Here is a 20683-nt window from a genome sequence, read left to right as displayed (position 1 = left end):
AGACTTGCAGAGGGATGTGAGTATGGAGACCTTAAAGAGGAATGGGTAAGAGATCATACTATTGTGGGCTTTGCAGATGATTCCATTTAAGACCTTTTACAGTCTAAAGAAGACCTCACCCTGGAAAAATCCATTCAGCTGGTGAGGCAAGCTGAGGTCAGGAAGAACAACAGACCAATCCTGCAAGGTGAAGAAAGACCTTGGTTCAGGAAATCTCCTTCAACTGTTCAGTGCCTTCACCAGAGAGCTGAAAAAGAGGTATCAGGAAAAAGGCACATTGGGGTTGGGTGGGGGTGGGGGGGTGGCGGGGGAGGTAAGCGAAAGATACCATTAAACCTTGCCAGCGATGTGGTGCCAAAAGTACACATGGGATGAACAATGTCCTGCTGACAGAGCAGAATGCTTTTGTTGCAGAAAAGGAGGGCATTTCAGTCAGATGTGCCAAAATAAAATCTTGTCGACCTCAAGCTCTAAAGGAAAAGTATTTAAGAATAGACAGGTAAACAAAGTTAAACAACCTCCTGTAGCATATCAGTCGAAATATTTTCTTGGCGAGATCAGTGATCAATCAAGCTAATTTCAAACTCAACACAGAAGCATATGTAACAGTATTATCAGACAAAGAGCCGTGGCTTTCCACACACTTTCTGTAACCAACGGAAACTCAGTTACATGGCCCAGTTGAGCTTGAACTTGAAGTAAAGGGGAAGTTACAGGCAACATTTCAGTACAATGGAAAGCAGATATTAGAAACACCATGTCCTAAGAAATCAGGGGTTCGCACTCTTCAGTAGAAGAGCTTGTATTGACCTTCATCTTATGGAGCAAGTTGAAGAAGTTCAACAAGAAGAATCCAGGAGTCACTTTCAAACATATAACAATGACAACAACATCTCTAAATGTAGCAGCAATCTCTGATAACACATTTTGATTGCAAACATAACCAAAATCATAAATCATGATGTCCTGAGAGCCAAGCACATTTAATCATTGTAAGGTGTCTGGTAAAATTCTATGAAAGCTGTAGACTTTGTGTACTACTACAGAGGAGCTACTGCTCTACAGATTCCTACGTATGGTAATGAAGACAACACCTATTGCAGATTTGACTAAACTGGTATTCTATATTATCAGATACTCAGCCTAAAATACACTTCTTGTCACCAGATTTTTGGTCTCATGCCCTTCCAGCTGAAAGCTGAGAATGGTGCCACAAAGCCAAGTGTGGCTCAAGGAGCTCAATATTAACGGGGAAGCAGAAAGGTTGTGGGGAGCATGGTAGCAAATGAAGAACCTGGCAAAACCAGGGATGTGGAGATCCTGATTATCTTAATGGCAGTGCTTCATTTAAATAATTTTGTGCAAACCCCTGTCCAACAGCTGGCTAGATTGACTTCAGCCAGGGACCTATAGGAATGGGTCTCCAGCAGTCAATGGGGGTGGGAAGCCCCAGGCCACAATCAGGAGAGCTGGAAGAAGGAAGGATCCAGGCAGAAGTTGGGAGGGGGGCATCCTGCTAATGGAAGTAGGGAGGTTGAGCTTCCTTGTGAGGCCCGGGGGGAGCATTCCTGCTCCTCCTGGCCCAAAATGATCTTAAAACCAGGCAAAGTTCTAAAACCTGCCTGGACCTCTTCTGACCAACAAAGTCACTGTTGCCAAACCCCCCCTGTCTTTAGGTTAACAAGGCATGGTGTGGTGGTAAAGCCTGGCTACCCGACCAAACCCGATTACACGTGTCGGGGTCTGGTCGGGTCTGTATTTGGCATCCAGCATTTGGGCTCGGGCCGGGTCGGGCTGGACTGTACTGTTTTGTTTCGTATTGTTTTTGTTTTAGTCTATGATCTTTTTCTGTTTCAAAAATATGTTGGTTATTTTCAGGTCGGGTCGGGCATTTAAAAAAAATTAAAGGACTCGGGCTCGGGTTGGCTGTTGTTGGGTTGTGTCCGGGTCGGGTTTTCATTTTATACCTGAGCCAGGCTTTACATGGTGGTAATGACATTATTGGGTTGACCCTTTTGCATGTTAAGTTGGCCTCTACCAGCTTTTAGCATGTGGCTTGTCCAAGGCCTGAATTGCCACTGTAAATATAATGGGGTCGAGTTATCTCAATTCAGATAGTTTAATCCTTCCTGATCCTTTGCTGCATGTCAGGTGGCATGGTGTGGGTTAAAATTGAGGCCAAGGTTTCAGAGGCACACAGAACCTGCTGGATTGTTTTCTTGATATAATGGCCTGTCATTTGCAGTCAGCACATGATCCAGCTCTGCTCAGCTGGATGCAAATGCTGAACCTTGGGGGCATTCTGCAAAGAGGAGCCTTCTGGAGCAGTAGCTGAATGGAGCATCTAATGCTGCAATCACCAACAGCTTGCACACTTTGAATGCCACTTTATATAGGATGAATGATACCCTAGCCTTGGCTGTTCATCACCCCAGTAATCTGCAGCCAAGTAATCTCCAGCTTATTGCTAGCAGGGAACAGTGACTGGGCCATGAAAGGGATGATGGTGAAAGGGGACATGGAAGTGGGGACTCTGCTCATAGCACTTCCACTTCTCACCCTATGCCCTTCCCCACCCTGTCTTGTGTCCCGATGGCCGAGTCTGCCTCTGCACAGGTGCAGATGGAGCAGTCTCTGCCAGGGCCCTCACTAGTTCCTAGACACAGAGGACATTGGCCAAGAGCGTCTTGGCAGTTAGTGCAGGGATTTGAGCAGCCTGCCTCTACCTCTGCTGAAGCTCAACGAATTGCTCGAAAGAGGAAGAGTAAAGATTTGTAGTTGCACAAGGTTATGCACATGGATATGTTACACAAATGTTAGAATGTTAAAGTATTTGTTCAATTTTTGAGCCACGTAAATATTATTTGTTTCCATCAATTTCCTGCGTTGGCTATTCTTGTCCCATTTAAAACAAGAATTAACGCTGAGCAATGGGGGGATGCAAAAGGGATGCTCGATTGTTTGCAGGACTGGTTTGTTTTTGGGGAATGGCAGCAAGGGGAAAGTGGTTTTTGAATGCAACTGATGGATGCCTGAATGAACCTTGCAATACTGAGGGCAGCCCGAGCAGCAATAGGCGCTGCACCACATTCCGCCTACTTCTCCTTGGAATGATCTGCTCTGCACCTTGTCCCTCCTGCAGCTCCAAACCTCACTCCAGTGCAATATTGTGCAGAACACAGTGCACCACGACCATTCTGGAGACTGTAACTGGTATGTACTGAAGGGCACCTCCAGGTCTGTCCAGGCACCTGAAGCACATCTTCAGCATGCTGATGGCTTGCTCAATGACACATCTGGTTGTCATATGGCTTTCATTGTATCCCTCCTGGGCCTCATTGATTGGGTTCCTTACAGATGTCATCAGGTACCTTTTAAATGTGTTTCGCTTCTCTCTGAGCAGCCAGCCAATAAGTCTTCTTTGAGGTGAGAGGAGATCAGGGAGGGTGGACTGCCGCAGGACGAAAGCATTATGACAGCTGCATGGGAATCTTGCATATACCTGCATGCACATCTATTTGTGGTTGTACTGCAGCTGCACATTGATGGAGTGGAAGCCCTTGCGGTTGATGGATAGGTGATCCGGAGGTGCCTTTATTGCCATATGCGTACAGTCAGTGATGCCCTGCATCTGTGGGAATCCAGCCAGAGCAGCACACCTGACTACCCACTCATTCTGTTTGGTATCATAGGTGGCAAAGTTGACATAATTTGAAGGCCCTGGCAAACAAGCCATCAGTCACCTGTCTAATGCATTTGTGGGCTGCTGACTGTGATATCCTGCAAATGTCTGCGACAGAGCCCTGGAAGGAGCCAGAGGCAAACAAGTGGAGAGTGGGGGTGACTTTGATAACCACTGATACAGCGTGGCCACCAGGTCCACTTGGCAGCAGGTTTTGTTCCAGCAGGCTGAAAATGTGCTTCAGGTGCCTGGACAGACCTGGAGGTGCCTCCTGAGACACTAGTGTTCTGACATGTTGAGGAAGCCTTTGCCTGTGGGTACGTCCTCCTGTGAGCTGCACCTCACTGCTGACCCTCTTCCCTCCTGCGGAGCGGCAGGTCTGTGAAGAGCAGGCTGTTGCTGCTTCTGCTGCTGGTGCTGTTGGTCCAAACTAAAACAGCTTAAGTGTCTCCCATGCAGATCTGATAGATTAGAGCTCCAAAGTGGAGATCAGACGTACAAACTTTCAAAGTTGTGAAAGTTATCTCTCTGCACTAGTACTGCCTTTCACACAATCAGGCAAGAAAGTTGCTGTGAGGTGTCTGTGCGTATTGACATATTTCCTGTCATGTTTTCTGCCCCCCCTCAACTGCCACTGTGTTCTTGCCTTGCTTTCACAGGCAAGTTCGAGGAAGCTTGGGAAACCTGTGCCCCCACAGTTAAATTACAAAAGGCATGTTAATGTCACCCTAATAAAGTGATTGAACATGTTGTAATTGACAATCCAGCTCTCCTGAGAGGGCTGCTCACGCGCAGCCTAATGTGTTGCAGTTAAATGTGGAAGTTGGCAAGTTGGAGCTGCCTTCACATGCTTTTACTCTCCTCTTACCTGCTTCCAAACATACGCACTCCTGCAAGTTAAAATTCAGCCTGCAGTGTCTGAGCTAGGAAGTGTAAGTTTGAATAGTTAATTCAATGCTAAATCATTTACATTAAGTGAAGTAAACAGGGAAAGAAAGATGTGATTAGAAGTGAGAGATAAAAGATCCAGAAAAAGTTAAAATAAAATTACTTAAATTTTTTATGAAAAAAAATCTCCAGCTAATTTGAAGGAATGGAACTTCACATTTAAAAAGTCATTTTTCAGTGCCAGAGATGTTGTTTGGCAGTAATGAAGTCTTATCATGCCATTAAAAAAGCACTTACACAGGAATGGATATGTTCTAAATTTTTCTGGCATGTTTATTTTGTTTCTATCACATAAGTACAGCAACTTCAGGCCCTTCCATGCATTTCAATACCGAGTGTCTCAGATACCGCTATAGCGCTCTGGAGGAGCAGGGCAACTCGGACAGCAGTTTCCTGATTGCTGTTATTATCTGCACACGTGCTGTCACCAAAAGCTGCTATCCGATTTAGTCTTCAATAACAGTGAGTGCTGTTAGTTGTTATTCCTACTGCAAAATCCAGGCTTACGTTTATACCTGACAGACAGGGCAACACTCATACAGAGAGTGAGTACCCCTTTTCTCTTCCTCCCATGGGTTGTCCGGCAGCACATTTTCAGGCTACAGTTACGGACGTCCGTGATAAGACAATGGCTAATTTCATTGTCTAATATAATCAAGTAATGGGCCTGTTTCTAACATCAGGGTGAACTTGGCACCTAACAGTCATTAAGCAGTGCACCTAGATAAAGGTAGCTTATTTGCCTTTTAAGTAGAATTAATGCATGAGCTAAGTAATGTGTATTTGGGCAGGCTGCTCCCAACAATGCAGTAACTTATTTAAAGTAATCATATTACATACTAGCCATGTAATTCATGAACGAAATAATAAAAGTGTAAAGTTTTTTAATATACAAAATTGCCTTCAGATCTGCAATGGCAGATAATTGCTATTGTAGTGGTTCTCAAATATTTTTTAACCAAGTGCCACCATCTCTTCCGACTCGGCCCACCAAAGAATTCTCATAGCTTCTAGGGCCTAATTGGTTTTGGATGTTGATACTAGTATTTTTGCAAATCTTTTCTTGTCATAATTCTTGTTCTTTTCCTTAACTTTTGTTTCTCTCTTGATCATTTTTTTGTTTCTCCAGCCCGTCTTTCACTTTGGTTTCTCCCCTCCTCCTCTCCCACTTCTGTCTGTCTCTCTCCTCATTCTGACTCCTCTTGCCACTTCTGTTGGCCTGTGCCTCTCCCCTCCACTTGTTTCCCTTCTTTCATCACATTCATTGAATCTGAAGATGTAACCAAAGACCTACAGAGATAGATATATAATGGGCTGCTTAAGTGGCTTAATTGGCATCCCAGTGGACTTCCCATCTGCCACGATGCCTGCCTTAGACAAAATGGCATAGGGGCAGTACAACGTCGGACACGTCCCTCAACGCCAACCAATGCTATTTTGTGTTCCCCTCCCCCAGGCCTCCCACCCCATCTCCAAGGGCAGAATAAAATCCAGCCCAAAAAGTTAACATGCTTGTGTGCACCTTCCTGTGCACGGTATTTTAATGGGGCAATGACTCCATTTAAAATAAACCTGGTCATGCCTGTGTGAAAATAGCAGAGGAATGCCATACTAAAGCATTTACATTTCTGCACTAGTATCAGAAAAGATCATTTCTAATACGACCTACTGAAGGACGCAAATTTAGATGATGTGGAAATCTGAAATAAAAACAGAAAGTGCTGGAAATATTCAGCAGGTCAGGCAGCATCTGTGGAGAGAGAAGCAGAGCTAACGTTTCAGATCTGTGACCTTTTATCAGAACGTTAGATGATGTAATTCTGGTTGTCAAAAATGAATCAAAACAAGAATTGGAGAATTTTACACTAGCTTACACTGACATCAGTGCAAGGGAAATGCCTTATGAGCATTTTACAGAATGCTAATAAGGTTCATCCAGAGAGCGCAGAGACTGTAAGGGTTAGCGTGAATTTAGAAGCAAAGGTTCATGACTCACAAAACTGCTGGAATTACTAAGTTTATGGAGGACGGCTGTACAATGGATATAATTGAGTAGGATTTTCAAAGACTATTTGATAAAGTTCTTCATCTGAATATTTTGAAGAAGATGGAATCAATGACATTATCTAGCTGGATTGAAAACCCATCTTAACAATTAAAAGCCGAGTCAGCTGTGTATGCTTAGCTTGTACTTCTTTCAATGCAGTATACTGTATTCGCTGCTCACAATGCGGTCTCCTCTACATTGGGGAGACCAAGCGCAGACTGGGTGACCGCTTTGCGGAACACCTCCGCTCAGTCCACAAGCAGGGCCCTGAGCTTCCAGTTGCTTGCCATTTCAACACTCCCCCCTGCTCTCATGCTCACATCTCTGTCCTGGGATTGCTGCAGTGTTCCAGTGAACATCAACGCAAGCTCGAGGAACAGCATCTCATCTACCGATTAGGCACACTGAACATTGAGTTCAATAATTTCAGAGCATGACAGCCCCCCATTTTACTTTCATTTTTAGTTGTTTTTTCTTTTTTCTTTTTTTCTTTTTTACATTTTTTACAACCTTTTTTTTGCATTTATTTCATTTCATCTTAGTTTGTTCAGTTTGCTTACCCACTGTTTTTTTTCATGTTTGCACTTGCTGCTGTTCAATATTCAGTCCGTTAACACCTTTTCTGTACTAATGCTTTGTCTTTCAACACACCATTAACATATTGTTTGCCTTTGCTCCGTGACCTTTTGGTCAGCTATGTGGCCTTGTCCAATCTACACCTTCTCCTTTGTTATCTCTTGCCCCACCCCCACCTCACTTGCTTATAACCTGTGACATTTTTAATATTTGTCAGTTCCGAAGAAGGGTCACTGACCCGAAACGTTAACTCTGCTTCTCTTTCCACAGATGTTGCCAGACCTGCTGAGTGGTTCCAGCATTTCTTGTTTTTATTTCAGATTTCCAGCATCCGCAGTATTTTGCTTTTATTTTAGCTGTGTATGTTGTAGGGTTTCTTAATATTTGGGAGAATAAATAGTAATTGTAACTTGAGGTAGGAAAAACTATGAAAGCGCAACAGTGACATGTCATATATTGTAGGTATAATCAGGACAGAAGTGCATTCAAGTTGCAGCAACAGTAACGGGTGTCTGTTTTCTGTCCACCTTTATCAGCATTGAAGTTTGTTATATCTATCTTTTACAGCACCTCTATTTTCTTCCTATCTCATACCCACCCTCAGAGCCCTATGTTTACAGACAGAGTACAAAGGGCAGAATATTAAGAATAGACTTCATATGAATTAGAAGTTTGATTATAGTTCAGACTAGAACTGCAGACCTGGAGTTTGACTTGAAAGGTAAGTGAGCACACCTTGAAAAACAACAGTGAGAACAATGGGCCCCATCAAACCTCAGTCAAATCTGACAGCTCATGTAAACTTACCCATCTGTAATTGGTTTCTTGAAATTTGAACTTGAATTTTGACTGTGCAATAAAAGGACTCCATGATGTTTCAAAACTACACTTGTGTTGAATGTTATGGCCATATTTCACTGTTTGTACATTCCTGACGGTATGGAATTGCAAATACCTTGTGTATGTGATTGTAATGAACTGAAATGAAACCAAAATTACACCAGGTCAGTGATTATCAGTAAAGAGAAAAGATGAGTTACTGTTTCAGGTGTACACCTATCATCAAAACTGAAGATTAAAAATTGATCAATCATTTTTGTTTGTTTTTAAAATGGAGAAAAAAGGGAGTGGGGAATTAAAGAACTACTAGAATTGCAGAGCGGGTTAATGGGTTGAGTGACCTGCAGATTACTTAATAGAAAACTGTTAGATGTTTTGAAGATTGTCAGAGAAGCAATGAAAATATATTAAAAGAAGAAAGGAACTTGTGGTAAAAAGTGGGCGGCACAGTGGCTAGCACCGCAGCCTCACAGTTCTAGCGCCCCGGGTTCGGTTCTGGGTACTACCTGTGCGGAGTTTGCAATTTCTCCCTGTGACTGCATGGGTCCCCTCTGGGTGCCCTGGTTTCCACCCACATGCCAAAGACTTGCGGGTTGATTGCCCCTAGTGTAGGTAGGTGGTAGGAGAATTGTGGGAATGTGAGAGGGAAATGGGATTAATGTAGGATTAGTATAAATGGGTGGTTGATGGTCAGCACAGACTGGTTGGGCCAGAGGGCCTGTTTCAGTGCTGCATCTCTCTGTGACTTGGGAGAGGCCCACACAAAAATGTGAAATAATGGGAAAGAAGCTTCCCAGGCTTTCCTGGGAAATTCCACCCATTCCAACCTCAAAGATACTCAGCAGAAATCAAGCCAGCTGACAGATGGTTTGAGATCTGCTAAAGCCCCAGAAGCTTCTGAGAGAAATGCTCAAATATTGTTCCCTTGGAATCAAAAAATTAACTGCCGTCCTACTTTTGTTTAGTCCAGAAATGGCTCTCAGGTCTTCCTGCTGGGGTGGCTGACTGCTACTTCGACGTCGACCAGCGGATTGAAGTTGGGGGGGGGGCGCAGGCATCTTTGATGTGCTGTTGGCAGTAGTCCCGCTTAAATGATCCTTTCTCCAAGCTTTGGGACAGGGCTTCTGTCTTCTGGTGCAAGTGGATGGGTTTATGCTGCATTACTTTTGTGCAGGTGAAGCAGTTCAGCAATGCATTCATCTTTTCTATATTTGGCCTCTGTATTATAGAGGAGACCATACACATAAATTGCTGTCTTGCACTGCAAAAACATTTGGGCTCTGGAATGTACTGTAGGAGGAGGTAAATAGGCAAGTGTTGCATCTGTTATCGTTGTGTGGTAAAGTGCCAGGACAAGGATGGCTGAAAGTTAGGGCGATGGAAGAGGGAGTAAAAGTTTTGTGGCGGGAATGGCCTCACTGACAGCTGTTCTTGAAAATGTAGTCAAGTTGTAGGTAATCAAAATGTTAGAAGTTGATCTGGCAAATGCAGAAGGTGAAAGGTGAGGACAAGGGGGTTTCTTGTGTGAGAGGGTGCAAAGTTTGAGAGCCGAGGCCCAGGAAAGTGGTAGATATAGTCAAAGGTCATGTTGACCACTGTGGAGGGGCAGCTCAGTTGACAAAAAAGGAGGATATTTAAGAATCACCTGCATGCAAAGTGGAGTCATAACAGTAAATGCAATGAAGGCTGAGAAACTGGAAGAAATGGATGAATTCTTACAGGTAGTTTGGGAGTTTTTGGGGGCTGTGGGCTTCTAATAGATGTCTGCGGAAACTCAGAGCCAAGTTGACATTTTGTATGTTGGCCCACATTGCTGGCAGGCAAAAGAGAGAGAAAGAGAAGTCAAGAAGGAAAGTGAAAAATCGCGATGGACCATGTAAAGGTCAGGAAATTGGAGCATAGTTAAGGATATTTTCAAGATCACATTGAGAGCGGGAAGCAAAAATCAACATAAGTCATCAGTGTACCAGGAAGAGATGAACAAGGCAAACCTGAGTATTATTGAAACAAAGAATGTTCTACATTGCCTACAAAAGGACAAGTACAGCTGGTCTCCCATAGCAACATCTTTTGTCTGGAGTAAGTGAGTAGAATTAAAGGAATTTATTCAAGGTAATGCCAAGCAGAGGAGGATGGCGGATCATAGCTGCTTGGGCTGCTATTCAAGGAAAAACAGCACTTCTATCCAACAGCAGGTCATTTTCCAAAAGGTGCAAAATGGAGGTGTAATAGAGGAACCAGGAAAAGAAGATTTGGGCTGGAGAATGTGAAATATTCTTAGTAGCAGTGGGTGTCAGAGGAACCATGCATGTAAAGGGTAGAGACTGGACAAAGAGACACGGAGAGGGAGAATGATCAAGGTATAAGGAAATTAATTCAGTGGGATAGCAGGAGGCTGAAATGATTGGTATGTCATCACAGTCCTGGTGGTGTATCGTGGGGAGGAATTTGAAACAGGTGATGTGGATTCAGAAAAAAGAGGTTGAATAAGTGATTGACTAGTTTGAGGTTTGATGATGATTCAGATATATTTGTATTGATCTACAGAATAAAGCATTGTTATCAGTGACCTGCAGTCCTGATCAGTGCTGTTCCCCAAAAGTCAACAGGAGGAGAATTAGATTGTGTGCCACTTTTACCCTGTCATTCTTTGGATAATAAAAGTCATCCATTATAATCACCTTGTTCCTACATTTTTCTCCAACTTAGCTACATATCTCTTCCTCATCTCCTTTCCACTGTTTTCTTTATAATTATAATACTTTAATAATTTATTATCTTCCAATCAAACTATTTACCTGAGATATTTGTGACTGTAAAGCATAGACTGAGCCAATATAGATAGTTTGTCTCAAGTCTGTTTTATAAGCCTTCTGTCAAGCTGAAGACATGCATTGTGCTGTGTTTTCGGTAACCTTTGCTTCACCTATAGAAACGCCTCCTTAGTGAGGTGTATCAGCTGGTGCTAACCAGTCTGCTGTGGGAAGGAAGGTGGGGCAGTAGATCCTGCAACAGGCTCTTACAGTGCCACAAGAACAGAGCTTCAGCAAGCATGGATGACTGGATCCTGCAAGCTTATCCTGGACCATCCAGGAATTAAAGATTAATCACTTGCACACTGTTTTGAGCAACCCAAGAGAAAAATCATGGGGGCACTTTATAAAAAAAATGTTTTACTAATTTTCTTGCAACACTTCTGTTTATTAGTTATAAAAATATTGACGATGGTGGGGGGGAAAGGTTGTTTGACTGGGAAGGGCAGTTGGAGGCAGGAGGTCTTGTGATGAAACCTCCAGGAATGGGTTGACAACCCTCGATCCTCTATGTAATATGACTCATCATTTGTAAAACTTATTACTACAATGTGGGTGGGGTTCACTGTTCTTGTAGAACTTTGAGCTGAAGCTGGGAACATCTGGAACTACTAATTACCCATTTGAGCAGCCAGGCTTTCAACTCTGATACACAGGGAATATGATTTCTGGCACAATATCAAATTAAAAGTTACATTGTGGTCTCTTGATGATTCACTGCTTCCAATGCAACCATGTCAGAGTATTAGGTCCTACTGTTGTATTCAGTGTGGTTTGTCAGCCGAACTGTGGAAGATCATCCATTTCCCTTGTCTACTTATGTTTCTAGTCTGCGATCTACAGTAGGTGCGTTGATTCTTTATTAATTTTTAGCTTTCACTGTTACTTCCTTCGCCTGCCTCACATGTCCTATTGCCCATTTTAGAAGTGAAAGTAACTGGTTTTAAAAACATATTTAATGGACTGTACAATAGCTTTCGAGGCAATTTTGGCAATTTTGGAACCATATTCCCTTAATGCATATTCTAGGGCTGTCACCAGTTAATTTTTTAACGTGAGAATAATACCAGATACATGGCAGTTCCTGCAATTTGCTGCTACTGTCTCCAGGATATTTTATTTCCTTTCTCGTGCCCTGGTTCTTCCTGCAGCACTTGCCATTTCCGCCATTGATACTGGTAAGTTAGTAAGCAAGAGCAACCATGGATGACTCTTGACTGTAGTTTTTCTTGGCATCCTGGAGAGGAGTGAGTAGAAGAGAGGTACAATTGAGAGGTAGAAATTGATCTCCATTAACAACATGGGAAGCACTGCTCAATATTGGCAGGTGCCTTTTTGTCTCGCACGTTGTAAGACGGATGAGTTTTATCCATCCCTGAAGGATGAAAGGCTGAGGGTACCCATCCAGGATTCGAATACTGAAGTACTTTCTGCCCAGAATTTGATACTGAATGGATCATGTTATTGGTTCATCTGCTCATACTCTGTTCTGTATCAGCATGGTTGAGATCAGGAACTTGATGTGTTGAGGCGGTCACAACAATTAATCCCCTTTCTACCATCTACAGTGCAGCAGATCTGGATGTACAGCACTGTTACTAGATCTGTTACATCAAATTATTTTTAATTACTCCATTTCAGTTTTTGATACAGTATTGACATTTCTGAATGGAACTTTCCTGGGCCTATGAGTTCTGCGTAATTGAATCACGAACAAACTTTGACTTTAATATTTGGCTGCAGCAAGATGTAATGAAGTCGAAAAGCTGCCAATTCTATCAATGCTTTATTGTGTGTGCAATTCCAAGACTTATCTATCAATGATTAACTTTAGAATTGCTCGTTCCATTTTTAAGCTTTTCTCACTTCCCTTCCACTATCACATGCCTCTGAACAAATGTATATTGTTCAGAACGGCAGTACGAGCTTCTTAATGGTCATTAGTGGGTAGACTGAACACTTGTGAGATTGGTTATTCCTGGCACCATATTCCTGAATCACCAACTGAAACAGCATGTTAACACATTCTGTATTCGGAAAGCTAGCATGAGGTAAGTGAACTTTGTGACAAAGTTTGCTCAATTGAATACTGACAGAAACAAATGGTAGATTTTGCAAATTGTGCAGAGTGACTTTTTACCTTATGTGAAATAATTAAAAAGGGATTGCTCTTCACTATAAAAATTATAATTGGACTTTTCCTCACAGTTTCTCCCCTTTTCTCTGGACTTTGCTGACTCATTGGTCTGGATTTTTACATGAAGGCAGTAAGGGTGCACGGGCCTAGTAGCAGGTGATGAATCTGGCAAGGCTGGAAACGTTGGGGCACTGTTGATCTTAACTCATTTGAATATTTCCAGAGTCCCATCCAATACCTTGGCGGATTGACTGCCAGGCTAGCAGGCGGGAGTGGGCATCTAGCATAAGGAGGCAGAACACAGGGAGTTATTGGGGGAAGAGAATTCCCTAGCTTTGAGATGGTGTGGGACTGGGGGCTTTGCTGGGTTTCCTCTTAACCAAAAATCGCGGAGATGCTAGGGCTGGAGATGCCCTGAAGATTGTGTGGATAGTGGGACTGGGGAGGCCCAGGACTCCTTCAGTGACCCTGGGGAAATACTGCTGCTCCTCATGGCCCACAAGGAGTTGAAAGAAAGGTCAAGTTTAAAACCTACCTGTGCCCCATATAAAAATTTTAACCCCCGGTACGACGCTTCATACGCATCGAGGGAGAGGGGGATTGGTGACTGTGGGGGGGGGGGGCATGGGGAGGAGAATAGGAGGCAGTTAAAATCCAGGCCATTGGTTCCACAGACACTGTTAGCTTTCCAACACTTTGGCTAAGTGAATATTTTTCATGTGTAATTATAAGAGTTTCATTGAGCTATGGAACCCATTTATGTTGAACCTTACTGTCTTCATGTATCATCCAAACCTACTCACTTTGTACCAGGAGCTCACTGGATTGTAATCAGAAGCAGAAACGCTTGCCTTTCCCTTCCTTAGTCTAGCAATATGAAGACAATTGCACTGCCTGACTACCATCCTGACTGTTTAAAAGTACATGGGGATTATTTTGGTGAAAAGGTGAAAACAGATACCACCTAGGTGCTAATAAGCCGTATCTGTTTGAAAGTCTGGTTTTAGCATGCAGTTTTGGTCTTAATTGCTGATTACCATAGTTTGAACTTGCCTGGAGACATAAAACCAGAAATCTGCAGGCTTAGCACTCAAGCTGTGTTCAGAAGCAATTTTCATGGAGCAGTATTTTTGGGTACCACGCACCCACTTTCACTGAAGATGTGGAGTACACTGGCTGACACAGAGGGCTGGACTTTACCTTAGGTGGACGGGTATTTGCCACCAATGTAGAAGTTGGTGGCGAACCCGCTTCCGCCTAGCCCAGGGATCCGTCCTGCATTTATGGGTCCCTGGGCTTTAATTGTCCCGAGGCGGGACTTCCACCCGTTTGAGGGAGGAAGTCCTGCCTCAGTGAGCTGCTGGCCAATCCGCGGGCCGGCAGCACTTTGTCCCAGCAGCGCTACCAGGAGCGGTGGCCACTGGTGGGACTGCAGCCAGCCAATGACATGGAGCCAGGAGGGAAGGTAAGTTGGGCACGCCTCACCAGGAGATCGGTCGTACCCTGGTGAGGCTAGGGTGGTCATTTGTTTGAGGGGGGAGGGGGCGGCGTCTTGGGTCCCGGAGCTAGGTTGGGAGGCGGGGGCGGGTCTTAATCGGGCACCCGTCTGCCTTTCATGTCCCCAGCATGGCTGCTTGCTGTGGGTAACATACCCGTGGAGGCGGGCGAGGGCCCTTAAGTGGCCACTTCAGGGCCTTGATTGGCCTCGGGCGGGCAGGCTGTTTTCCCCTGCCCACCCGACCGCCGTAAAGTTGACTGGACGCGGGAATGGTGTGGGAAGGCCTCCCGGAGCCTCCCGCTCAATTTTACGCTGCCTCCATCTGCCCCCATGCCACCATCCGACCTGCTGGGGCGGCGTAAAATTCAGCCCACAGTGGCTAGTTTCAGGATGGCTCAGGGACCAAGGTAGAGGGCGCACAGGTTCTAGGTCGTGACACTGGAGGTCCTGGTGGAGGAGATCCAGAGGAGGAGGGATATCCTGTACCTGTAGTGGAGGAAGGAGTCCACCTCGCCCTCCTGTCCCCTCTCCTGCTGCACCTGGTGCTGCTCTGCTTCCTCATGTCTTCCTCCTATTCCTCCGACAGACCAAGTGGGACCCCTGTCAGAATGCTATGACGAAACACCAAACATGCCAACCCCACTGTCTCATAAATCAAGAGACAAACTTTAAAAAAAAAATCAAGAAATATGGCATAAAAATCATGAGTTGTTTTTTTTAAGCATAAACCAATATAGATTGACAGTTGGTTTATAAACCTCATTTGTGGCTTATTTAATCATAGAATCATAGAAACTTTACGGCACAGAAAGAGGCCACTTGGCCCATCGTGTCTGCCCAGCTGGAAAAAACGAGCTACCCAGCCTAATCCCACTTTCCAGCATTTAGTCCGTAGCCCTGCAGGTTACAGCACTTCAGGTGCACATCCAGCCTTTTAAACAAGATGAGGTTTTCTGCCTCTACCGCCCCTTCAGGCAGAGAGTTACAGATCCCCCATCACCGTCTGGGTGAAAAGAATTTTCCTCATCTCTTCTTTAATCCTTCTACCAGTCACTTTAAATCTATACCTCCTAGTCACTGACCTCTCTGCTAAGGTAAATAGGCCCTTCACATCCACTCTATTCAGGCCCCTCACAATTTTGTACGTCTCAATCAAATCTCCCCTCAGCCTCCTCTGTTCCAAGGAGAACAACCTCAACCTATCCAATCTTTCCTCATAGCTACAGTTTTCCAGTCCTGGCAACATCCTCGTAAATCTCTGTAACCTCTCTAGTGCAATTACATCCTTTCTGTAATGAGGTGACCAGACCTGCACACAGTCCTCAAGTTGTGGGCTAACTAATGTTTTATATAGTTCCAGTATAACCTCCCTACTCTTATATTCTGTGCCTTGGCAAATGAAGGAAAGTATTCCAAATGCCTTCTTAACTCTCACCTTATTGACCTGTCCTGCTACCTTCAGAGATTTGTGGACATACACTCCAAGGTCCCTCACTTCCTCCACACCTCTCAGTATCCTCCCATTTATTGTGTATTCATTTGTCTTGTTTGACCTCCCCAAATGCATCGCCTCACACTTCTCTGGGTTAAATTCCATTTGTCCCTTTTCTGCCCACCCGACCAGTCCATTGATATTTTCCTGCAGTCTACAGCTATCCTCCTTGTGATCAACTATGTGGCCATTTTTGTGTCATCTGCAAACTTCTTGATCATGCCCCCTACATTTAAGTCTAAATCATTAATATATACCACAAAAAGCAGGGTACTAAGCCCCGCGGAACCCCTTGGAAACAGCCTTCCAGTCGCAAAAACGCCCATCAACAATTACCCTTTGTTTCCTGCCACTGAGTCAATTTTGTATCCAGCTTGCTACATTCCCCTGGATCCCATGGCTTTTATTTTTTTTAACCAGTCTGCTATGTGGGACCTTGTCAAAAACCTTGCTAAAATCCATGTAGACCACATCAACTGCACTACCTTCATCAATCCTCCTTGTTACCTCCTCAAAAAATTCAATCAAGTTAGTCAGGCATGACCTTCCCTTAACAAATCCATGCTGACCATCCTTGATTAATCTACACCTTTCTACTTGACAGCTTATCCTGTCTCTCAGCATTGATTCCAATAACTTGCTCACTACCTAGAATAGACTGGCCTGTAATTATTCGGTTTATCGCTCACCCCCTTTTTAAATGAAGGTACAATGTTAGCAGACCTCCAGTCCTCCACCACCACACCTGTATCCAGTGAGGATTGGAAAATGATGGTTAGACCTTCCGCTATTTCCTCCCTAGCTTCTTTTACCAGCCTGAGGCACATTTCATCCAGCGCTGGTGATCTGTCCACTTTCAAGGATACTAATACTTCCTCTCTCCCTATGTTTATCACACTCAATACTTCACACTTCCCCCTCCTTAACTACAATGTCTGCATCATCCCCCTCTTTTGTAAAGACAGACGCAAAGTATTCTTGAAGAACCATACCCACATCTTCTGCCTCCACACACAGGTTAACTTTTTGGTCTTTTGTATGCATTGATAAAACATCTTTGGGTTCTCCTTGATTTTACATGCCAATATTCTTTCATGCCCTCCCTTCGCATTTTCCTAATTACCTTTTTGATTTCACCCCTCCACTTTCTATACTCCTCTTGCCTTTCTGTAGTATTGAGTTCTTGGTGTCTGATATCAGCTTTCCTTTTCTGCCGTATCTTACCTTTTCTGCCTTATCTTACCCTGTAAGCTCCTTAACATCCAAGGGGCTCTAGATTTGGCCATCCCACCCTTTTTGTGGAAACGTGTTTGCTCTGAACCCCCGAATCACCCCTTTGAATGCCTCCCACTGTTCTGGCACTGATTTACCTTCAAGTCAGGTACACATTAAGAATTCTGTTCCCTCCATCCCTTTCACACTAAAACTATCCCAGTTAATATTGGGGTAGTTAAAATCCCCTACTATTACTGCCCTATTTTTGCACTTCTCAGAGATTTGTCTACATATCTGCTCTTCTATCTCCCTCTGACTGTTTGGGGGTCTATAGCACGCTCTCCTTTTTTGTTCCTTAGCTCAATCCACATGGCCTCAATTGATGGTCCTTCTAACATTTCATCCCTCCTCACAGCTGTAATTGCTTCTCTCACCAAAATTGCCACCCACCCTCCCTTTTTATCCCCCTTTCTATCTCGTCTGAAAACCCTGTAACTAGGAACGTTGAGCTGCCATTCCTGACCCTTTTTAAGCCATGTTTCTGTAATAGCTATATCATACTGCTACATTTCTATCTGTCCCTTCAGCTTGTCTGCTTTATTTGCTATACACCTTCTATTGAAGTATATACCCTTGAGCGCTGCCCAACTTTTTTTTAATGTTCTATCCTTTGTTTCCTCTGCCTTCCAGACTCACTCACTAATTTTCTGCCTTCCATTTCTGATTTTGCCCCATCTGAGTCTACCTTCAGGTTCTCATTCCCCTGTCAAACTAGTGTAAACCCTGCTCAACAGCACTAACAAACCTCCAAGCAAGGATATTGGTCCCGGCCCTATTGAGGTGCAAACTATCTGACTTGTACAAGTTCCATCTCCCCCAGGTCCGGTTCCAAAGCCCCAGGAATCTAAAACCCTCCCTCCTGTACCATCTCTCCAGCCATGCATTCATCAGCTCTAATTTCCTATTTCTATGCTCACTGACGAGCAGCACTGGGAGTAAACTGGAGATTACTACCTCTGAGATCCTGCTTTTTAATGTCTTACCTAGCTCCCTAAAACCTGTTTTCGGGACCTCATCCCTCTTTCTACCTATGTCGTTGGTACCAACTGCTCCAAAAAGATCCCAGTGACCGCCGTCTACGCGTATTTGGGATGCCAGAATAAAGGGACAACATCTCTTCTCCTTTTCTTTCAAGAATTAACAAGCATTTGGCCAATTTTTTTTTTGTCTTTTCTGTAAAGAGATCTCTGCAGAGAAATCCCCTTTATTTATTTTTTTAACCTGTGTGTGTGTGCGTGTTGAAACTTTCATATTTCCATCTGTGTGTTAATGCCTTGCATCTTTACTGAATAAATCCTGTCTGATAAATTACTAATTTTGATGTTTATTAAAGAAACCTGGTTGGTGAATTTTATTCTGAAATAAAAATAGAATATATAATTGGCCATATCAGTAACTGGGTGGACATTTAAATATATGTTGTGACCTGTGGCGAAGTGGAACTAGAGAAAGACAGTGCACTCTTCCCACCTCGGTCGTAACACCAACTACTGGAGGCTGATAAAGGTAGAAGAAAGGAGCACCTCCTTCCCCTCTTCACCTTACTTGTAGTAATAAAACTTACTTCAAAAAAGAGAAAGTCAAGACACATCAGTTTATTTCCTAGTTTAGATAAAATAAAAAGGAAATACTCCAACAGGCCAGAGCTGTTGGCAAAATCTATATTACTGCATCTAAAAATGCTTTACAAAAAACTTTTTAAAAAAAACCTTGCCTTCTATCAGTTGTGCATTCTGTCTCAACAGATGGAGGGTCATGTTTACCAGCCTGGTATCTTTGGTTTGTGGAGTTGGTGAATGGGGGCAGGCTTTTGGGGGATATTCTACTTTGATTGACAGTTCTGTAGCCAAAAACTTTGAAAAACTGGCCGGCATGCTTACTTGTAAGGCGTATCAGTCCTTCCATGCATGTGCACCTGTTTTGGGACTGAGCATGTGCACTTGTTCAGTTGTGCCCACGCATGCACCTAGACTCCGGAGAGTTGACCAGAATTGGAGCCGAATGAAGCACGTTGCTTTGCCGAGCCTGGAACCTGAATAAGTAATAGGAAGTCATGATTCGCTGCTGTGATTAAAGCAGCAATCAATCCACAATCGACTGACTCGTGTAGTACTACAAATTGACAGCAAGCAACTTACCAACTGTATTGTCAGCTACCTGGATTACTGTTGCGGTTAACATGCAACTGCTGTGAATTCACAAAATCTTCTTGGGCAGTCCCTTGGGAACGGGGATGACTTTATTCCACTCCTGGGATGTGGGTCCTTCGGTGACCGAATAGTCAATTCCTAATATTCCAGGTCCTGAGGTTCATTTTGAGGGTGTGGAAGATGCCTGTTCATGGGTTCTTTTAACGTGGGGTGGCCGTTGCACACCGACTACCACATGGTCCGAGCGAAGCAAGGTCTTTGTCTAGTGGCAGGGGTGGCCAAGATGATTGGAGAGCAGGCTGCGCTGCACGGACAGGGACTAATACACACACATGGCCAGCATGTCCAGCTGGTGAGCCCGGATGCAGGCCGTGTGGATCTGTGTCAGGCTGTTCTTGAAGGGGGTAGCTGAACGCCTGCCCCAAGGGTTCCTGTGACAAGGGCTCCGTGGGACCCCTCGTGCAGCTGGCAGGAAAAGACTGAAGCAGAAAAAACAAAACATAATAAGCTGTCATGGGACAAAGGCAAAGAGTGTGTTAATGCTCTTACGAATGTGTTCAGTTCTGGAGTGGGATTTGAACCCAGAGACTTTTGGCTCAGAGAGAGGAGTACTACCAACTGAGCCACAATATCTCACAAAACGCTACTATGATTAAAGCAGCAATAAATACACAATTTAAGCACAAAGATTAATTTCAAGCAATACTACTACAAATTACTGTTGAGGTTAATGATTAAAGAAGCAATCTAGAATGCTTCAAATTACTATTGAAGTTAACTACAGAACAAAGCACAGCCAAAGGTAGCATGATGCAAGTAGCAAGCAACTTCAGTGACCAGTATGACCGCAGCAGCTTCATGGTCCAGGCTCCACAAGCTTCAGGCAGCAAGACAGCTTCAGGCTCTAGGCAAGGGACGGGCAAAAAAGCTTCAGGCTCCACATAGTCCTGGCAAGGCAGGCAGCAAGACAGCTTCAGGCTCAGCAAAGCAATGTGCTTCAGCAGGCCCCCACTTCTCGGTTCCTCTGCAGTCGGCTCTCCGGAGCCTAGGCGGAGGCACGGGCATAACTGATCCGGTGCGTATATGCAGTCCTGAACTGGATGTGCATGCGCAGAGAGTGCTGAATTTGACTGAGAAATCGAGCCTCTGGTGATCAATGCGCAAATTGCCATGTCTAAAACACTCCCTCTCTCCTGGTGACTCCTATACAATAAAGTAGCACAAC

General features: G+C 44.1%; 1 protein-coding gene across 7 annotated transcripts in view; it reads left to right on the top strand.

Annotated features, from left to right (window-relative positions):
• The window catches only part of asxl2 (ASXL transcriptional regulator 2), a 444313-nt gene that overhangs the window by 45326 nt on the left and 378304 nt on the right, over positions 1 to 20683 (top strand). The window contains exon 1 of one of the 7 annotated variants that reach the window (XM_068024048.1): positions 12831 to 12957. The exons of the other annotated variants lie outside the window; for them this stretch is intronic. The gene's annotated coding sequence lies outside the window, so the exon portion shown is untranslated. Of the gene's footprint in view, positions 1 to 12830; positions 12958 to 20683 lie in introns of those variants that run through there. 7 annotated transcript variants of the gene reach the window in all.

The sequence above is a fragment of the Heterodontus francisci genome, chromosome 3 (assembly GCF_036365525.1).
Source record: "Heterodontus francisci isolate sHetFra1 chromosome 3, sHetFra1.hap1, whole genome shotgun sequence".
Taxonomy (NCBI): domain Eukaryota; kingdom Metazoa; phylum Chordata; class Chondrichthyes; order Heterodontiformes; family Heterodontidae; genus Heterodontus; species Heterodontus francisci.
Note: the sequence above shows the minus strand (reverse complement) of the source record. Positions and strands in the feature narration are given on the sequence as shown.